Below are 20,506 nucleotides of genomic sequence, written 5' to 3' on the forward strand. Positions count from 1 at the left end.
AATAGCCAGTTTTAGACAAATCTCTAAGGCTCTAAAAGACAAAAATACATTCATTTTGACTAAATTTATTTTTCAGACCTTTGGTGACCAAATGCAGTTATTTATACTAAAAAGGGCTCTTTAGACACTTGGAGACCAAAATAGAGTCATTTTGACCAAAAAGATTTTCAGGCCATTGGAGCCAAAATGTCTAAAATCTTGTTTTTTGGTCAAAATGACTCTATTTTGGTCTCCCAGTGTCTAAAAAGCCTTTTTCTAGTCAAATAACTGCATTTAGTCACCAAAGATCTGAAAAACAATTTAGTCAAATTGACTCTATTTTTGTCTTTTAGAGCCTTAAAAAGCCAGTTTTAGACAAGATTTTAGACATTTGGGCTCCAATGGCATGAACATTTTATTGGTAAAATGACTCTCTTTTGGTCTCCAAGTGTCTAAAAATCTTTATTTTTGTCTTTTAGAACCCTAAAAAGCCGGTTTTAGACAAGATTTTAGACATTTGGGCTCCAATGGCCTGAAAAAATTTCTTTGGTCAAAATGACTCTTTTTTTGTCTCCAGGTGTCTAATAACCTTTTTTTAGCCAAAATAACTGCATTTGGTCACCAAAGGTCTGTCAAACTTTTTTAGTCAAAAATGACTGTATTTTTGTCTTTTAGAGTCTTAAAAAGCCGGTTTTAGACACTGCACTTGGTCTCCAATTGTCCAAAATTTTTTTGTCAAAATGAATGTATTTAGCATTCTGTGGCTGAAGGTACATTAGGCATTCACAGGATACAGAAGTAAGTGTCGGCCATAAAAGTCCCCAAAAATTAGCCTGACAGCTAAGAACGTAGTATTTGGTGGCTGAAGGTACATTAGGCATTCACAGGGTACAGAAGTAAGTGTCGGCCTGTATAGGCCCCAAAAATTAGCTCACATGGGTTTAACTGACCGCAAAGAATGTAGTAAATCCGCTCGGGCGAGCTCGTCTTTTATGGCTTCAGATAACCCAAGCCTGAACTGGGTTCGCAAAGATGCATCATTCCACCCTGAATCAAGGGTCCATCTCTTGAACTCTGCTACGAAATCTTCAACAGGTCTCCTTCCTTGTTTTAAAGCCCTCAATTGGCTGTCAGCAGTACTCTGCCTATTAGAGTCTTCATATAGGCTAGAGAGCTCTGCTAAAAACGTAGGATAGGAGTTGAGAAGAGGGTCATTTTTCTCAATAAGAGAGTCTGCCCAAGCCCGTGGATCACCTGACATATATGATATAGTGGTGCAGACTTGTGGAGGGTTTATTTTGGGCTCGGGGGGTTGGGCAGCAGTGAGCTGTCTCAAGGTCTGGTTTTCATTCAGAATTAATGAATTTACCTTTTGTGTTAGTTGTATCACATGTGTAGCTATTTCCGCTGAATCCATTTTTCGGGTTCGTGCAATCTGTAACGCTCCGGCGTTTATTTGTGTGGTGTGGATTTGCAGCTGCGGAAGTTACACTCAGTAGTCATGTAGAGATGTGTTGAACTACCATATCCAACTCTCAAGACTCATCATTGTGCATCAGCCTGTCTCAGCAAGCACAAACACAAACACAGACACTCATTAAAGATGTTCCTGGAGTGATATGTTTATATGTGAAAGTATAGAGGTGATGCCTTGATACAACTTAGTATCAAAATAGACAGACGATTGCGAGAGAGGAAGGCTGAGAAAATGGGAATCCCATTACCCAACCCTTCTCGGGAGTCGTCCTTCGATCCTACTCCTATGGAGGTAGGAACCATCCGCCCACCAATATCATCTACTGAAAAGACCAGGAGAAAAACAGAAAATCTCTGTATGTACTGCGCCTCCGCCGAACATTTGATAAGCGTTTGTCCCCTTGTCCACAAGAAAAAGGGTGAGTGTGCACAGGTCTTGCTGGGGGGATTAACGACTTCTTTTACTAATCCCTATCTCTTTATTCGTTTGATCCTACAGTGGGACCAAATTAGGATCACCACCAAGGCCATGATCGACACAGGATCTTGTGGGAACTACATTGACACTAGTTTTGTTGCTTTAAATAAAATACCTATTATTTCAAAACCCAAACCTGTCTCTGTTAGTTTGATTAACGGTATTCCGTTATCTTCTGGTCCAATTACCACTCAGACACAAGCACTCCTTGCTACTGCTAACGAGTCTCATGTTGAGACCACCACGTTTGATGTGTTACCCTCACCACATTTTCCCATTATTTTGGGACTTCCCTGGTTACATATACATCAACCAACTATTGATTGGAAGACACGGTCCCTAACCTTCCCTTCTCACTATTGCGAGACCACGTGTAACCTCCAATCTCAAAAGAAAATCCTGTTCATGGTGTCAGAGGAAATTACACCACCACCATGCTATCAGGATTTATCAGAAGTCTTCCTTGAGAAAAATGCTCAAGTGTTGCCTCCCCATAGGGACAACGATTGTTCTATTGACCTACTCCCTAATAGTAAGCTACCTTTCGGTCATGTTTATCCTCTTTCTCAGGATGAACTTTCTCATCTCAAGGAATACTTGGATGAGAACTTAGCGAAAGGGTTCATTAGACCCTCTACTTCCTCTACAGCTGCAGGACTTTTCTTTGTCCGCAATAAGGTTTTAAGCCTTCGGCCTATTATTGACTATAGTCAATTAAATATTATTACGATAAAGGATCGCTATCCCTTACCTCTCATCCCGGAACTGATTGAACAAGTGCGTGGAGCCACTTACTTCTCAAAGTTAGACCTTAAAGGGGCTTACAATCTCATCCGCATCCGTAGTGGGGATGAGTGGAAGACAGCATTCAGAACTAGATACGGACTATTCGAATATCTAGTGATGCCGTTTGGGTTGTATTACACAAGCATTTCAGCGGTTCATAAACGACATCTTCCGAGATCTACTCGATGTCTGTGTCGTAGTATATCTGGACGATATACTCATTTACTCTCAATCCTTGTCTGAACATAAAAGACATGTAAGACTTGTGTTGTCCAGATTGCTCGCACACAACTTGTACGTAAAACTGAAGAAATGCCTATTCCATAAGGAAGAGGTGTTATTCTTAGGATACATCATATCTAAGAACAGCATCAAGATGGATATGAGCAAGATATCCTGTATTCTGGATTGGCCTGTACCAACAACTCGTAAGGCCTTACAACGATTTCTTGGATTCTCAAACTTCTATAGGAAGTTCATCAAGAACTTCTCGTCTATTGTGAGACCACTCACACAACTTACAAGTGTTAAGCAAACATTTAAATGGTCTGAAGAAGCAAATAAAGCGTTCAGCTTGTTGAAATCAAGCTTCATTACCGCTCCCATACTACGCCATCCAGACCCATCCCTCCAATACATCCTGGAGGTAGATGCGTCAAATATGGCTGTAGGAGCAGTTCTTTCCCAAGGACCTACGAATACTTCACCACTTCATCCAGTTGCCTTCTTCTCTAAATCACTAAGTAACCCAGAGGTGAACTACCCAGTGGGTGAAAAAGAGTTACTTGCCATGAAGTTGGCACTGGAGAATTGGCGACATCTACTTGAGGGCACCCGGTTGCCAATACTCATATATACAGACCATAAAAACCTCCAATATCTCCAGACCAACAAGACCCTTTCCCACCGACAGGTACGTTGGTCGCTATTCTTCCTAAGATTGAATTTCTTAGTGACCTATACACCTGCAGACAAAAACAAGAAGGCAGATGCGTTATCACGGTTAACCGAAGATAACTGTGCCGAAATTCCTTCATTACCTATAATACCCCATGACCGTATTATTGGTGTTGTTCGTCCCTTAAAGGAAGAGATTCTGCACAGTCTAAGACTGGATTCACCACCACCTCAACTAAGTACTGATGCAGAAGGCTTCCGCTACTTTAACGACAAACTCTACATACCTCCCGGTATGCGTACCAAAATCTTGGAGTTATCCCATGACGTACCTATGGCAGGACATATGGGTATGACTAAGACATTTAATTTGCTCACTAGGCAATTTTGGTGGCCTGGGATGAAGACGTCTGTACAAAAATTCATTTCTTCATGTGACATCTGTGCAAGGTCCAAAATTGACACTACAAAACCTTCTGGTTTACTTTGCAGTCTACCAATACCCAAAGTTCCATGGTAAGTTGTTTCTTTAGACTCCATAGTGGAATTACCACCGTCCAAGGGATTCACTACCATCCTAGTGTCAGTGGACCATCTGACAAAAATGGCACATTTCATTCCCATTCGCAGACTACCTTCATCTAAGGAAACAGCGGAATTGCTAGTAAAATATGTGTTCAAACTACATGGAATTCCAAAGACTCTTTTATCTGACCGGGGCTCGCAGTTCATCTCTAAGTTTTGGCAAGCTCTATGCCACATACTGCGCATTGAGCGAAAACTTACTTCCCCCTATCACCCGCAGACCAACGGACAAACTGAAAGAGTCAACCAGTGTATTGAAAAATATTTGCGTTGCTACACCTCATACCTACAGGATGATTGGGTGGACCTCCTCCCTCTGGCAGAATTTGCTTATAACAATGCAACCCACAGTACTACTAAGCAAAGTCCGTTCTACCTGAACTATGGTTTCCATCCCACAATTCTTCCACCACGCATCCTACCATCAAGTAACCCAGTAGCCTCTAACTATCTCACCCAAATAAAAGACTCTTTGGGCTTACTTAACACCACCATCTCACATGCTCATAGCCAACAAAAGAGGTACTATGACCTCCGCAGAAGACCTTCACCTCAATATGCTATTGGGGATCTTGTTTGGCTATCTACGAGGAACTTGAGGTTGAAAATTCCTAGTAAAAAGCTTGGACCTCTATTCCTGGGACCTTTCCCAATTGAGAAGCTCATTGGGGAATCTGCAGTTCGACTCACTTTACCGGCAGATCTTAAAATACACCCCACGTTCCATGTATCTCTATTGAAGCCACATACACCCAACCAAGGGATTAGACCTACCATCGCGCCTCCACCTCCAATACAAGTTGAAGGTGGAGAAGAATTTGAGATTAAAGAAATTTTGGATTCTCCTATCCACAGAGGAAAGCTCCAATATTTCATAAGATGGAAAAATTATGGTCCCCAAGATGACACCTGGTTGGATGCTTCTGACGTCCACGCACCCAGGCTTATACGAAGGTTACACTCCAAATACCCGGAGAGACCAGTGTTATAGGCCTTCCGGAGCCGGCCTTAGGGGGGGGTACTGTAAGATCCTGGTACCTGCGGTACCCTTCCAGCCTATATTTTGTACATTACGTTCCACCATATAGATAGGTGGAACGCATCTAGTACCTGTCCCTTTAAATTCCATGACCTCTTCAGTGAGTGCCGCTCTGAGCGGCTATTTCAACCGCCGGCATTCACTCACATGTGTTCGTGCAAACCGCTTGCTACAGCATTACCTAACGCTGCCGAATCCTCCAGCTATTTCCTAATACCTGGATTGACCGAAGACTTGCTACAACATCTTGTATCTCGCTACAAGATCATTACCTCACCGCCGGAACCCTCTCCTTACAAACCTACCAGTGATAAGTACCCCACAGGGGAATACCTTCCTAATCTACTTTCACTACTACTCTGCTTACTAAAGACTATTGCTACTCTAAGAACTATACTGTTACATCTAACATCTGCACCGCTACTTAGATTGCAAGCTCTTGAGCCTATTACCATCTTGTCACTGCACTAGCCTAGCATCTCCTGTACACTTCATCTGCTCTTCACTACCACCTGTTACCTGTACATGATTGCTATCCTAAGTGCTTACTATCACCATCTGTTACCTCTTACCATTGCTATCACTATCCACGCCTGTCCCCTCAGTATCACCTCTATACTTTCACATATAAACATATCACTCCAGGAACATCTTTAATGAGTGTCTGTGTTTGTGTATGTGCTTGCTGAGACAGGCTGATGCACAATGATGAGTCTTGAGAGTTGGATATGGTAGTTCAACACATCTCTACATGACTACTGAGTGTAACTTCCGCAGCTGCAAATCCACACCACACAAATAAACGCCGGAGCGTTACACCGACACAAACTTCTCAAAAAGAAAGCCAACGAATAAAGGAAAAGCCAAAAGCCTACAGCACCTGGTATTCCCAGGCTGTAGCGGAATGGACGCTGAGAGTGTGGCTTGTGTTGAAAGAATGACCATAATATTACTGAACAGTGTCCCTGAGGAAATATATAAAGATATATTGCAGATTGCTAGAATATGGCAGCAGTGTTTCATAGACCCCTGCTAGTGGGGTGGGGTTTGTTATTGTGAATACCGACATTCCATTGTCCTATTGTTCCTGTCTGCCTTGTAAGCATATTATGGGATGTGTGTTTGTGTGGAATGACTCAAAGAGGGAGAGGGTTTTGGCAGAGTGTAGATCTCTTGTATTTTCAATAAACAAGGCATTCTGAGTTGTCCTTTATTCATTGGCTTTCTCTTTGTTTCTCCTGAGGTGCCATCTTGGCATGGCCAAATTCAAAAGGGTCGAGGGTGGCAGTGGTGATTGCCTAAGGCCACATCACCTTTAATGCGCTCAATCTGGTCTGATCTTGGAAGCTAAGCAGGATTGGGCCTGGTTAGTACCTGGAGGGGGGACTGCCTGGCAATACCAGGTGCTGTAGGCTTTTGGCTTTTTCTTTATTCGTTGGCTTTCTTTTTGTTTCTCCTGAAGTGACATCTTGCCATGGCCAAGTTCAAAGGGGTCGAGGGTGGTACTGTGTAATGTTCTGGTACCTCTGGTACCCTTATTCCACTTTTCATTCCGCGTATGCGTCCCACCATTCTCTTCTGGTAGGTGCGCATACACCTTTAAGACCGATGCTGTCATCACTGAGCGCCGCAGAGCGGCTATTTCAACCGCCGGCGTTCTCACTCACATGTTCATTCAACCTGCCTTGCATCTATGCTTACAAGCGTGTCTCGCTGTGGAACCTCGCTACAGATCCCTGTATCTCGCTACCAGGATCACTTCCTCAGACCCGAACCTCGCTACTGATCCCTGTATCTCGCTACTGGATCACTTCCTCATCACCGGACCCTTCTACTACTATACTATAGTGATAAGTACCCCGCAGGGGAAACCTCCATAACTTACACTACTACTATTGCATTAAGGACTGTTACTACCTATCCATACTATCCTATCATCTGCACTGTTACATAGATTGCTAGCTCTTGAGACTACTACCATCTATCTGCATAGATTGCTAGCTCTCCTGTCTACTACCATCTATCATCTGCACTGCTGCATAGATTGCTAGCTCTCCTGTCTACTACTATCTATCCTTGCACTGGGTTAGTCTATCCTTGTATTTGTCATCTGCTGTCCTCACCACCTGTTAGCATACTCGATACTAACCTATCTGCATTCCTAAATACCATCTTGAACTCTCCTGTACAAACCTATCAAGTGCTTACCATCCTTGTCACTGTTCACACCTGTCCCTTCAGCACATCACCTTCATACTATCATATACATCCTATCACTCCAGGAACATCTCAATGAGTGTGTATATATCTGTATGTTGAAGCTGACAGGCCCACGGTGATGAGTCCTGGAGAGTTGGATCTGGTATTCAACACATCTCTACATGACTACTGAGTGGAGATTTTGCAGCTGTAAATCCAGCCTATAACAAAACGCAGGAGCGTTACACACTGGTGATCACCTATGGCTACATCACCCTGAACACACCCCATCACGTCTGATCTCGGAAGCTAAGCAGGGTCAGGCCTGGTTAGTACCTGGATGGGAGACCGCCTGGGAATACCAGGTGCTGTAGACTTTTGGCTTTTGCTTTATTCGTTGGCTTTCTTTTTGTTTATCCTGAGGTGCCATCTTGCTATGGCCAAGTTCAAAGGGGTCAATGGTGGCAGTGGTTATTGCCTATGGCCACATCACCCTTAACGCGCCTGATCTCGGAAGCTAAGCAGGGTCAGGCCTGTAACCAGGATGGGAGACCACCTGGGAATACCAAGTGCTGTAGACTTTTGGCTTTTCCTTTATTCGTTGGCTTTCTTTTTGTTTCTCCTGAGGAGCCATCTTGCCATGGCCAAGTTCAAAGGGGTCGAGGGTAGCAGTGGTGATCGCCTACGACCACATCACCCTGAACGCGCCTGATCACGGAAGCTAAGCAGGGTCGGGCCTGGTTAGTACCTGAAGGGGAGACCGCCTGGGAATACCAAGTGCTGTAGGCTTTTGGCTTTTCATTTATTCGTTGACTTTCTTTTTGTTTCTCCTGAGGAGCCATCTTGCCATGGCCAAGTTCAAAGGGGTCGAGGGTGGCAGTGGTGGTTGCCTATGGCCACATCACCCTGAATGCGCCCGATCTCATTTGATCTCGGAAGCTAAGTAGCATCAGGCCTGGTTAGTACCTGGATGGGAGACCGCCTGTGTAGCGGAGGAGTAGTTTAATCTACATTGGCTCCGCTGGTAGACAGGAAAACAGGTAATAATCCAACTAAGCAGGTACAGCATGCAACAATCCAGGTAGTGTTATACAATCCTTCCCTCCTAAGAACTAGATGACACATAAGCTGGGAGTCAACTCAGAATGCCTTGTTTATTGAAAACACAAGAGATCTACACTCTGCCAAAACCCTCTCCCTCTTTGAGTCATTCCACACAAACACACATCCCATAATATGCTTACAAGGCAGACAGGAACAATAGGACAATGGAATGTCGGTATTCACAATACAAACCCCACCCCACTAGCAGGGGTCTATGAAACACTGCTGCCATATTCTAGCAATCTGCAATATATCTTTATATATTTCCTCAGGGACACTGTTCAGTAATATTATGGTCATTCTTTCAACACAAGCCACACTCTCAGCGTCCATTCCGCTACAGCCTGGGAATACCAGGTGCTGTAGGCTTTTGGCTTTTCCTTTATTCGTTGGCTTTCTTTTTGAGAAGTTTGTGTCGGTGTAACGCTCCGGCGTTTATTTGTGTGGTGTGGATTTGCAGCTGCGGAAGTTACACTCAGTAGTCATGTAGAGATGTGTTGAACTACCATATCCAACTCTCAAGACTCATCATTGTGCATCAGCCTGTCTCAGCAAGCACATACACAAACACAGACACTCATTAAAGATGTTCCTGGAGTGATATGTTTATATGTGAAAGTATAGAGGTGATACTGAGGGGACAGGCGTGGATAGTGATAGCAATGGTAAGAGGTAACAGATGGTGATATTAAGCACTTAGGATAGCAATCATGTACAGGTAACAGGTGGTAGTGAAGAGCAGATGAAGTGTACAGGAGATGCTAGGCTAGTGCGGTGACAAGATGGTAATAGGTTCAAGAGCTTGCAATCTAAGTAGCGGTGCAGATGTTAGATGTAACAGTATAGTTCTTAGAGTAGCAATAGTCTTTAGTAAGCAGAGTAGTAGTGAAAGTAGATTAGGAAGGTATTCCCCTGTGGGGTACTTATCACTGGTAGGTTTGTAAGGAGAGGGTTCCGGCGGTGAGGTAATGATCTTGTAGCGAGATACAAGATGTTGTAGCAAGTCTTCAGTCAATCCAGGTATTAGGGAATAGCTGGAGGATTCGGCAGCGTTAGGTAATGCTGTAGCAAGCGGTTTGCACGAACACATGTGAGTGAATGCCAGCGGTTGAAATAGCTGCTCAGAGCGGCACTCACTGATGAGGTCATGGAATTTAAAGGGACAGGTACTAGATGCGTTCCACCTATCTATATGGTGGAACGTAATATACAAATAATAGGCTGGAAGGGTACCGCAGGTACCAGGATCTTACAGTCGGCCTGTATAGGCCCCAAAAAATAGCTCACATGGGTTTAACTGACAGCAAAGAACGTAGTATTTGATGGCAAGAGGTACAGTAGGCATTCACACAGTATACAAAAGTGTCGACATGTATAGGCCCCAAAAATTAGCTCACATGGGTTTACCTGACAGTTAAGAATGTAGTATTTGGTGGCTGAAGGTACATTAGGCATTCACAGGATACAGAAGTAAGTGTCGGACTGTTTAGGCCCCAAAAATTAGCTCACATGGGTTTAACTGACAGCAAAGAATGTAGTATTGGATGGCTAGAGGTACAGCAGGCATTCACACAGTATACAGAAGTAAGTGTCGGCCTCTATAGCCCCCAAAAATTAGCTCACATGTGTTTACCTGACTGCTAAGAATGTAGTATTCTGTGGCTAAAGGTACATTAGGCATTCACAGGATACAGAAGTAAGTGTCGGCCATAAAAGGCCCCAGAAATGAGCCCACATGGGTTTACCTGACACTTACCTTCAGTCACAGAATACTACGTTCTTAGTTAAACCCATGTGGGCTAATTTTTGGGGCCTATACAGGCCGACACTTACTTCTGTACCCTGTGAATGCCTAATGTACCTTCAGCCACCAAATACTACGTTCTTAGCTGTCAGGCTAATTTTTGGGGACTTTTATGGCCGACACTTACTTCTGTATCCTGTGAATGCCTAATGTACCTTCAGCCACAGAATGCTAAATACATTCATTTTGACAAAAAAATTTCGGACAATTGGAGACCAAGTGCAGTGTCTAAAACCGGCTTTTTAAGACTCTAAAAGACAAAAATACAGTCATTTTTGACTAAAAAAGTTTTCCAGACCTTTGGTGACCAAATGCAGTTATTTTGGCTAAAAAAAGGTTATTAGACACCTGGAGACCAAAAAAGAGTCATTTTGACCAAAGAAATTTTTTCAGGCCATTGGAGCCCAAATGTCTAAAATCTTGTCTAAAACCGGCTTTTTAGGGCTCTAAAAGACAAAAATATAGTCATTTTGACAAAAAAATTTTTCAGACCTTTGGTTACCAAATGCAGTTATTTTGACTAAAAAGGCTTTTTAGACACTTGGAGACCAAAATAGAGTCATTTTGACCAAAAAAATTTTTTCAGGCCATTGGAGCCCAAATGGCCGGTTTTAGACAAATCTGGTCTAAAACAGGCATTTTAAGACTCTAAAAGACAAAAATACATTCAATTTGACTTAATTTTTTTTCAGACCTTTGGTGACCAAATGCAGTTATTTTGACTAAAAAAGGCTTTTTAGACACTTGGAGACCAGAATAGAGTAATTTTGACCAAAAAATGTTTTTCAGGCCATTGGAGCCATGGGTTTTACTGACAGCTAAGAACGTAGAATTCTGTGGCTAAAGGTACATTAGGTATTCACAGGATACAGAAGTAAGTGTCGGCCATAAAAGGCCCCAGAAATTAGCCCACATGGGTTACCTGACACTTACCTTCAGTCACAGAATACTACGTTGTTAGTTAAACCCATGTGGGCTAATTTTTGGGGCCTATACAGGCCTACACTTACTTCTGTACACTGTGAATGCCTAATGTACTAGGGGGACGGAGCGTGCGTGGCCGATGCAGAGTCTCTCTCTGGTAACAGATCGCTGACATCGCTTATACAGCAGGCACTGCTGAGTGCCCAACAAATGTGAGTTGATCTGCCTTTCTCTAATAAAGCACACCCTTATTAGTAAGCAGAGAGCACTAGATTTCTTCATCTGTTTCTTATATGTCCCGGGATCCCTCGAGGTGCAATACAGTGTGGCTCTTTCCAGGAAGTCTGATCCATGATACATGTGATTGCTGGCCCGTTTGGGTCCTTTAGGAAGGTGAGAGGCTAATTCACCTGGTGGAGGGATTCACTAATTGGTGTTTACAACTTGTTTTCATCACTGGATTTTCTTCAATTGGATACGGGGACACTCTTCATATCACTTTATTGGAAGCACACACATTGCTATGTGCCTTATGAACTGGATATGATTTATTGTATTTAAAGTCATCACTTTTTTATTATATTTCTGGCGCATCACATTTTGGTAGGATTTAATGCCTAATGTACCTTCAGCCACAGAATGCTAAATACATTCATTTTGACAAAAAAAATTTCAGACCATTGGAGACCAAGTGCAGTGTCTAAAACCGGCTTTTTAAGACTCTAAAAGACAAAAATACAGTCATTTTTGAATAAAAAAGTTTGTCAGTTATTTTGGCTAAAAAAAGCTTTTTAGACACCTGGAGACCAAAAAAGAGTCATTTTGACCAAAGAAATTTTTTCGGGCCATTGGAGCCCAAATGTCTAAAATCTTGTCTAAAACCGGCTTTTTATGGCTCTAAAAGACAAAATTATAGTCATTTTGACAAAAAAATTTTTCAGACCTTTGGTTACCAAATTGAGTTATTTTGACTAAAAAGGCCTTTTAGACACTTGGAGACCAAAATAGAGTCATTTTGACCAAAAATATTTTTAAGCCATTGGAGCACAAATTGCCGGTTTTAGACAAATCTGATCTAAAACCGGCTTTTTAAGACACTAAAAGACAAAAATACATTCATTTTGACTATTTTTTTTCTGACCTTTGGTGACCAAATGCAGTTATTTATACTAAAAAAAGATTTTTAGACACTTGGAGACCAAAATAGAGTCATTTTAACCAAAAAAAATGTTCATGCCATTGGAGCCCAAATGTCTAAAATCTTGTCTAAAACCAGCTTTGTAAGGCTCTAAAAGACAAAAATAGAGTCAATTTGTCTAAATTGTTTTTCAGATCTTTGGTGACCAAATGCAGTTATTTTGACTAAAAAAGGCTTTTAGACACTTGGAGACCAAAATAGAGTCATTTTGACCAAAAAACTTTTTTTCAGGCCATTGGAGCCAAATGTCTAAAATCTTGTCTAAAACCGGATTTTTAATGCGCTAAAAGACAAACATATAGTCATTTTGACTAAAGTTTTTTTCAGACCTTTGGTGGCCAAATGCAGTTATTTTGACTAAAAAAAGGCTTTTTAGACACTTGGAGACCAAAATAGAGTCATTTTGACCGAAAACATTTTTTCAGGCCATTGGAGCCCAAATGGACGGTTTTAGACAAATCTTGTCTAAAACCGGCTTTTTAAGGCTCTAAAAGACAAAAATACAGTAATTTTGACACATTTTTTTTATCAGACCTTTGGTGACTAAATGCAGTTATTTATACTAAAAAAGGCTTTTTAGACACTTGGAGACCAAAATAGAGTCATTTTGACCAAAAAACTTTTTTTCAGGCCATTGGAGCCAAATGTCTAAAATCTTGTCTAAAACCGGATTTTTAATGCGCTAAAAGACAAACATATAGTCATTTTGACTAAAGTTTTTTTCAGACCTTTGGTGGCCAAATGCAGTTATTTTGACTAGAAAAAGGCTTTTTAGACACTTGGAGACCAAAATAGAGTCATTTTGACCGAAAACATTTTTTCAGGCCATTGGAGCCCAAATGGACGGTTTTAGACAAATCTTGTCTAAAACCGACTTTTTAAGGCTCTAAAAGACAAAAATACAGTTATTTTGACAAATTTTTTTTATCAGACCTTTGGTGACTAAATGCAGTTATTTATGCTAAAAAAGGCTTTTTAGACAATTGGAGACCAAAATAGAGCTCCAATAGCCTGAAAAAAAGTTTTTTTTGGTCAAAATGACTCTATTTTGGTCTCCAAGTGTTTAAAAAGCCTTTTTCTAGTCAAAATGCATTTGGTCACCTAAGGTCTGAAAAAAATGTATTCAAATTGACTGTATTTTTGTCTTTTAGTGCTTTAAAAAGCCGGTTTTAGACAAGATTTTAGACATTTTGGCTCCAATGGCCTGAAAATCTTTTTGGTCAAAATGACTCTATTTTGGTCTCCAAGTGTCTAAAGAGCCCTTTTTAGTATAAATAACTACATTTGGTCACCAAAGGTCTTAAATTTTTTTTAGTCCTAATGACTATATTTTTGTCTTTTAGAGCATTAAAAAGCTGATTTTAGACAAGATTTTAGACATTTGGCTCCAATGGCCTGAAAAACATTTTTTGGTCAAAATTACTCTATTCTGGTCTCCAAGTGTCTAAAAAGCCTTTTTTAGTCAAAATAACTGCATTTGGTCACCAAAGGTCTGAAAAAAAATTAAGTCAAAATGAATGTATTTTTGTCTTTTAGAGTCTTAAAATGCCTGTTTTAGACCAGATTTGTCTAAAACCGGCCATTTGGGCTCCAATGGCCTGAAAAAATTTTTTTGGTCAAAATGACTCTATTTTGGTCTCCAAGTGTCTAAAAAGCCTTTTTAGTCAAAATAACTGCATTTGGTAACCAAAGGTCTGAAAATTTTTTTGTCAAAATGACTATATTTTTGTCTTTTAGAGCCCTAAAAAGCCGGTTTTAGACAAGATTTTAGACATTTGGGCTCCAATGGCCTGAAAAAATTTCTTTGGTCAAAATGACTCTTTTTTGGTCTCCAGGTGTCTAATAACCTTTTTTTAGCCAAAATAACTGCATTTGGTCACCAAAGGTCTGGAAAACTTTTTTAGTCAAAAATGACTGTATTTTTGTCTTTTAGAGTCTTAAAAAGCCGGTTTTAGACACTGCACTTGGTCTCCAATTGTCCGAAATTTTTTTGTCAAAATGAATGTATTTAGCATTCTGTGGCTGAAGGTACATTAGGCATTCACAGGATACAGAAGTAAGTGTCGGCCATAAAAGTCCCCAAAAATTAGCCTGACAGCTAAGAACGTAGTATTTGGTGGCTGAAGGTACATTAGGCATTCACAGGGTACAGAAGTAAGTGTCGGCCTGTATAGGCCCCAAAAATTAGCCCACATGGGTTTAACTAAGAACGTAGTATTCTGTGACTGAAGGTAAGTGTCAGGTAAACCCATGTGGGCTCATTTCTGGGGCCTTTTATGGCCGACACTTACTTCTGTATCCTGTGAATGCCTAATGTACCTTTAGCCACAGAATACTACATTCTTAGCAGTCAGGTAAACACATGTGAGCTAATTTTTGGGGGCTATAGAGGCCGACACTTACTTCTGTATACTGTGTGAATGCCTGCTGTACCTCTAGCCATCCAATACTACATTCTTTGCTGTCAGTTAAACCCATGTGAGCTAATTTTTGGGGCCTAAACAGTCCGACACTTGTGGCCATAGGCAATAACCATTGCCACCATTGACCCCTTTGAACTTGGCCATAGCAAGATGGCACCTCAGGATAAACAAAAAGAAAGCCAACGAATAAAGCAAAAGCCAAAAGTCTACAGTGCATACCCCGATCCCTGCTGCCACCCCCTGCCTCTCGGAGTCCCAGGAGGGGGGTCCCGGTCTCACAGACACTCTGGGGGATGGGGACCTGAGGAGGCACATTTGGGCCCTTCCTACTAAGGCAGACCTGGACAGATTCATCTCCAGGGTTGAGACTGCTTAACTGTCAGGTAAACCCATGTGAGCTAATTTTTGGGGCCTATACATGTCGACACTTTTGTATACTGTGTGAATGCCTACTGTACCTCTTGCCAGAACACAGAACAGCACAGAACCCCTGGAGGTCGTCTTTGGTGCGTAGGGTAGCCGAGACATCACCTCTAGTAGCTTGAAGATAAAAGGGGAAGTCCCAGTGGTAGGTGAGGCCAGCAGCTTGAAGCGACTCGAGCAGAGGACGAAGAGCCCTGCGTTGCATAAGGGTGTGGCGCGACAAATCCTGGTAGAAGTAAAGACGTGCACCATCAAAGTAAAAAAAGGGCTTGTTTCTCATCTTCTGCATTATATTGTCTTTAACGGTGTATTTATGGAGCTTACAGATGACGTCACGTGGATTGTCAGCGTCTTGTGAAGGAGGTCGCAGGGCCCTGTGCGCCCTATCAATTTCAATAGGGGCAGTGGCAGGGAGGCCCAAAATCTCTCTGAATATGTCCGTCAGTGTGGGGACAATGTCCCTAGGGGCCGTGGCTTCAGGGAGGCCCAGAATCCTGATATTCCCCCGGCGGCTGCGATTTTCAAAGTCGTCAAGTTGGGAGAGCAGGGCCTCAATTTTCTGATCCTGTCCAACACAGTGTGCCTGTAACTGGGAAATGATAGGGAGAGCTGCATCCAGGCGCTGTTCTACAGACTCCACCCGGGATCCCAAGTGAGAAGTGTCCACCTTCAGCTGAGCAATATCCTCTTTAAAGGCAGTCTCAACCCTGGAGATGAATCTGTCCAGGTCTGCCTTAGTAGGAAGGGCCCAAATGTGCCTCCTCAGGTCCCCATCCCCCAGAGTGTCTGTGAGACCGGGACCCCCCTCCTGGGACTCCGAGAGGCAGGGGGGTGGCAGCAGGGATCGGGGTATGCACTGTAGACTTTTGGCTTTTGCTTTATTCGTTGGCTTTCTTTTTGTTTATCCTGAGGTGCCATCTTGCTATGGCCAAGTTCAAAGGGTTCAAAGGGGTCAATGGTTGCAGTGGTTATTGCCTATGGCCACATCACCCTTAACGCGCCTGATCATGGAAGCTAAGCAGGGTCAGGCCTGTAACCAGGATGGGAGACCACCTGGGAATACCAAGTGCTGTAGACTTTTGGCTTTTCCTTTATTCGTTGGCTTTCTTTTTGTTTCTCCTGAGGAGCCATGTTGCCATGGCCAAGTTCAAAGGGGTCGAGGGTGGCAGTGGTGATCGCCTACGGCCACATCACCCTGAACGCGCCTGATCTCGGAAGCTAAGCAGGGTCGGGCCTGGTTAGTACCTGAAGGGGAGACCGCCTGGGAATACCAAGTGCTGTAGGCTTTTGGCTTTTCATTTATTCGTTGACTTTCTTTTTGTTTCTCCTGAGGAGCCATCTTGCCATGGCCAAGTTCAAAGGGGTCGAGGGTGGCAGTGGTGGTTGCCTATGGCCACATCACCCTGAATGCGCCCGATCTCATTTGATCTCGGAAGCTAAGTAGCATCAGGCCTGGTTAGTACCTGGATGGGAGACCGCCTGTGTAGAGGAGGAGTAGTTTAATCTACATTGGCTCCGCTGGTAGACAGGAAAACAGGTAATAATCCAACTAAGCAGGTACAGCATGCAACAATCCAGGTAGTGTTATACAATCCTTCCCTCCTAAGAACTAGATGACACATAAGCTGGGAGTCAACTCAGAATGCCTTGTTTATTGAAAACACAAGAGATCTACACTCTGCCAAAACCCTCTCCCTCTTTGAGTCATTCTTCCAAGTGTCTAAAAAGCCTTTTTAAGTCAGAGTCTGCAGAGTCGGCGAAACATGTTGGACCTGGGTGACCCCACTACTCTAGGATATGGCTCATAATTTTATTTATCACATATTTTCTATATTGACTGTCTTTTGATGCCTTTGTATCTGTGTCTTTTTTAACAATTTTGTACACATGTATTAATAAAATCATTATATATTAAATTGGTCTTCTATTTATCTATTCATGCCAAGTAACTCCTGCCTACAAAGTCCCAGGTTGGGTGTTTCCTCAGAATACACAGTTCCCTGTGGGGCTCATTTAGGCTCTGGTGTATTGGAACACCAATACCACTTGATACACTTTTTTCTCATATGTCCTTAGGGATGTGGCAGGACCTTTCTTGGCTTACTGGCATTTAGGGACGGCACCTAACACTTTCCACTTACTTCTGCATCCTGTGAATGCCTAATGTACCTTTAGCCACAGGATACTACGTTCTTAGCAGTCAGGTAAACCCATGTGAGCTAATTTTTGGGGCCTATACAGGCCGACACTTACTTCTGTATACTGTGTGAATGCCTGATGTACCTCTAGCCATCCAATAATACATTCTTTGCTGTCAGTTAAACCCATGTGAGCTACGTTTTGGGGCCTAAACAGGCCGACACTTACTTCTGTATACTGTCAATGTCACCACTGCCACCCTCGACCCCTTTGAACTTGGCCATGGCAAGATGGCACCTCAGGTTATTCGTTGGCTTTCTTTTTGTTTCTCCTGTGTGAATGCCTAATTTACCTCTAGCCATCAAATACTAAGTTCTTTGCTGTCAGTTAAACCCATGTGAGCTATTTTTTGGGGCCTATACAGGCCGACACTTACTTCTGTATACTGTGAATGCCTAATGTACCTTCAGCCACCAAATACACTATGTTCTTTGCTGTCAGTTAAACCCATGCAAGCTAAGTTTTGGCCCTATACAGGCTGACCCTTACTTCTGTATCCTGTGAAAGACTAATGTACCTCCAGCCATCAAATACTACGTTCTGTGCTGTCAGTTAAACCCATGTGAGCTAATGTTTGGGGCCTATACAGGCCGACACTTACTTCAGTCTACTGTGAATGCCTAATGTACCTCCAGCCATCAAATACACTACGTTCTTTGCTGTCAGTTAAAACCATGTGAGCTAATTTTTGGGGCCTATACAGTCTGACACTTACTTCTGTATACTGTGAATGCCTAATGTGTTTGCCAGAGATACTTTGGCAGCCTACTTGACGCTGATTCTGAAGGAGGGTAAGGACCCAGCAAATTGCGGAAGTTATAGGCCTATCTCCTTGTTAAATACAGATTTAAAAATCTTCACGAAAATATTAGCTACTAGAATGTCGAGGATCCTTTCGAGGGTAATTCATTTAGATCAAGTAGGATTCATGATGGCAAGAGAAGCGAAAGACAATACTACGAGAGTCCTCAATTTAATCCACATAGTTAATAAAGCAAGGACCCCCTGTGTTATACTGAGCACCGACGCAGAAAAGGCTTTCGATAGAGTTGAGTGGGCCTTTATGCAGTCAGTGCTCAGATATATAGGAGTAGGAGAAGTAATGAAGGAAAGAATCACCAAAGTCTATTCAAATCCGACAGCGAGGGTGAAGGCTAATGGGGTACTCTCAGAACCTTTTTATATAAAGAACGGCACAAGACAAGGATGTCCACTTTCCCCATTGCTCTTCGCTCTAGTACTGGAACCTTTCTTATGTAAAATCCGCATGAATCCGGATATAAGAGGAGTTTCCCAGGGCAAAGAGCAATATAAAATCGCAGCCTATGCGGATGATCTGTTATTTACCTTGCCAGAGCCAGACATCTCACTACCGGTGCTCCTAAAGGAATTTAAACAGTATGGGGACTAAAAGTAACTTTGGCTTTATCTGGGTGAAAGAGGCAGTGAAATATTTAGGGACATATATATCAGCAGACCTGTCAAGGATAGTCGACCTGAATTTGCTCCCTCTGGTCAAGGAGACAAGGAGACTTCTTGACCAATGGGAGGGGGGACTCCAGTCTTGGTTTGGGAGGGGGAACCTAATAAAAATGAACATCTTACCAAAATATTTATATTTGAAGCGAGCTCTGCCTATCAAAATATCGAATAGCTTCTTTAAAACCATACATGGAATGTTTACTAGATATATCTGGGCCAAAAAGGAGCCACACATAGCTCGTAATAGCTTAACTTTGCCTAAGCATATGGGAGGACTTGCGATCCCAGATCTATGTAGATACTATCATGCCATACAGCTAAATAGAATAATAGATTGGTGGCACCATTCGGAAATGAAGATTTGGGTTCAAATAGAACAGGCACAGACTGCAGTGTCCTTAAAGAGAGCGTTATGGTGCTATCAGAGTCTCCCTAAGACATTAAAAACACACCCATTGATAGGAAATACTATAAAGATAGGTAATCAGCAATCCCTGAGGCAAAAGTTAACAACAATAGATTTCCCTCTATATCCTATATTGGGGAACCCAAACTTTACCCCAGGACTGGATAGACAGTATTTCAAAAAACTACGAGAATCCGGACAAGTAAGTGTAAAAATGTTTGCGAATCAGAGGAGCTGGCCCTCGATCCCTAATTTAACAGATAGGAACGGACCATTTGGCCTCCCCCTTTGGGAGGCGCTCCAGGTACAACATTTCTTGGAGTCGCTCCCAAGGCCGGAGAAATTTGTAAAACTGTTGACAAACTTTGAGAGGCTATGTGAGAAGGGGGAGAGTAGTGGACGTGTCCTCTCTATGCTATATAAAAATGATGAATACCCCAATAGAACAACAGAAATTAGATTGGGTGGAAAAGTGGAAATCAGATTTAAATAGGGATATAACAATAGCACAGGTACAGAGAATATGTAGGTTAACATTCGGGCCAACAAAGTGCACTAAAATTCAGGAAACAAATTATAAGATCTTAACCAGATGGTATAATACACCAGATAAATTACATAAGTGGTATGCCCAGGAATCTGATAGGTGCTGGAGATGTGGGGAGGGAGAGAGTACGTTGTACCATATTTTCTGGAATTGCCCAGATATAAAGAAATACTGGTCTGAAGTAGGGGGTATAATTCAGAAAATAACGGATTATAGAATTGAGGGAGATGCAGCCTTTTGCCTCTTTCAGATATCGGGGCTATCAAGGAAGAAATATGAAAGATCGATATTACCTCATATGATGAATGCTGCAAGAGCATGCATACCGCAATACTGGAGGAGGACAAATCCCCCCTCAGTATCTGAATGGGCACGGAAATTAGAGCATATAAATAAAATGGAGGATTTAGTACTTTCCTCACAAAACAAATACGAACAATATAAGGCGATATGGGGTATCTGGAACTTATTTACGACCTCGGATGAGGGGAAACAACTTCTCCACTTAGCACCCTAAAATATGAGCTTGGGGGACTAGACTACAAAGGTTCAGCGTT

This window comes from Pelophylax lessonae (assembly GCF_965119305.1).
Source record: "Pelophylax lessonae genome assembly, chromosome: 2".
Classification (NCBI taxonomy): domain Eukaryota; kingdom Metazoa; phylum Chordata; class Amphibia; order Anura; family Ranidae; genus Pelophylax; species Pelophylax lessonae.